This window comes from Pteropus vampyrus, unplaced genomic scaffold (genome assembly GCF_000151845.1).
Source record: "Pteropus vampyrus isolate Shadow unplaced genomic scaffold, Pvam_2.0 Scaffold227, whole genome shotgun sequence".
Taxonomy (NCBI): domain Eukaryota; kingdom Metazoa; phylum Chordata; class Mammalia; order Chiroptera; family Pteropodidae; genus Pteropus; species Pteropus vampyrus.
Genome location: NW_011889008.1, coordinates 897,732 through 899,705, shown reverse-complemented (window position 1 = coordinate 899,705; position 1,974 = coordinate 897,732). Strand labels below are relative to the sequence as shown.

General features: G+C 67.9%; 1 protein-coding gene across 1 annotated transcript in view; it reads right to left on the bottom strand.

Annotated features, from left to right (window-relative positions):
• PCYT2 (phosphate cytidylyltransferase 2, ethanolamine) overlaps nt 1-1,974 on the bottom strand; it is a 14,502-nt gene that overhangs the window by 1,883 nt on the left and 10,645 nt on the right. The gene's annotated exons all lie outside the window — the stretch shown is intronic.

Sequence of the window (1,974 nt, the reverse complement as noted above, 5' to 3'; positions counted from 1 at the left end):
GCCCCGCCCCCACCTTCCTTTGTTGCATCGAGATTCCGCAGCCCGCTCCGACGTTCCCCTACCTTAGACCCTGACCGCCCACCCGGGCGGCTCTCCTGCCTCTGAGCCAGGTTTCTTGAGGCGACAGCTCATGGGGTCACTCCTTTCTTGGGAGCCCCACATTCCATGTCTGGAAGGACTGTGGAGTGTCCAGTGTGTCCAAATGACCAGGCTGGCCGAGGCAGGAGGGGTCAGCCAGACACCCGGTCAGGGACCCCTGTGCCCACTGCTGCGTGAGCAGGGGGACCTGGTGCCAGGAATGGCCTCCTGGGGGCGGGAGCAGCGCAGACAGACCTGGGCGCTTTGCGTTCACCCCTCCCGCGGCCTCCATGCCCCCCGCCCCACGTCCTTGCAGGTTGGCTCCTGCCCTGCCTCCATCCCGCTGAGGCGGGGCCTCTGGCAGGGCGGTTAAGTGAGGGCCTGAGCCTGCCTTGGGGGGTCCCCCACCCCATGGAGCACTTGGCTAGCCGGGCCTTAGGGGACCCTCTGCTCAGAGAGGCTGTGGGCAGAGCCCAGTCCCGCTGTACCTCATCCAACCGTGGCGCAGCTAGGGCTTCCTGGCTGCTGCTTTGGGCAGTCCTCGACTTGGGGTGCCCCCCAGGGGTGGGCTCTGGGGAGGCCTAGGGTTGGCTCCACTGTCAGAGAAGGGGTCTGGCCGCCCCTGCCCTCCCCCACCTGGGTCTACAGAGCTCCCTGCAGCCTGCCGCTCTGGGTGTGGGGAGGTCCAGCACCATAGGGCTCTGGAAGTTGGGGGCACAGCTTAGTGCCCCCAGCTTGGGGAGGGAGGGAAGGCAGGTAGCTGGTGGCTGCAGAGCTGGGGGTGTGCGGGCCTCCACAGTTACTGCTTTCTGTCGAGGGGTTGAAGTTAGACTTCAAGAATAGCTAAACTGAGAGACGGGCCAGGCCCCCCTCAAGCGAGAGGAAAAGCTGGCTCTGGTGCCCCCGCCTGCTGGCAGCGCCCATTCTGGAGGGGGTGGAGGGGGCTGAAAAACGCCATCACAGTCTGCACTTCTCAGCAGAAAACCAAGCAAACCGCGGGCGATGGGTGGGCACTGTGCAGCCGCTGGGCTGCTCCGCTTGGGCGGGCCTGTGTGCAGAGTCCCCGAGACTGTGGCCCCACTGGGGAGCCTACTCGGGTTCCTCCCTGGCCGGGCGGCTCCATGCAGCGCTATGGGGACAGACCCCAGGCCCAAGGGGTTCAGGGGCCTGGATCTGGGGGCTCCCTCTCTGTTGGGTGGGCGGTGGGAGGGCGCTGAGGGGGTGGGTCCCCTGGTTCCGCCCTGAGGGCTGACAGCTAACAGAGGGCCTCCCGCCACATTTATTGGTTGCACGCCAGCCAGTTATGTACAAAATCGAGAATCTTCGGGGACAGCAGGAGGGGCCCCCGCCAGTCTGTTCCCGAGGCTCCTGCCGACCTGGGTGGGCAGGAAGTGGGGTCTTGAGTACGCAGGACCCCTGGGGGCGGGTCGGGGAGCAGCGGCAGGGCCAGCAGGATGGAAGCTGGGTCTCCCCGCACTCAGGGTGGCGCCCCTGGGGTCGGTGGTGCCCTGTGCTCGCCCCGCCTGCCCGCTGCCCGACGCCCTCTGCGCAGCTTAGGAGAAAGGCCACGAGGCCTGCTGCAGCCTGGGGCCCTGTGGGCCAGGCCGGTCAGACGGGGGACACTGCAGCCTCGGTGACGATCGCAGGAGCCGACACAAGCCAGACTGGAGGTGCGGGGAGCAGAGCAGGGGAGGGCCGCACTCGAGGGCTCCTGGCGACCGGCCGGCTCCGTCAGAGGTCACAGTCGCGCTCCCTCTCGGGCCGCGCCCCCTGCTGCCTCGCGGCCTCCAAGAAGGCCAGCTCCTTGGCCTCCTTCTTCTGGTTCCGGGCCTCGTACGCCAGCCTGCGGGCCAGGATGGGGGAGCTGTGTGCCCGGCCCGGCGCCTCTGGGCTCTG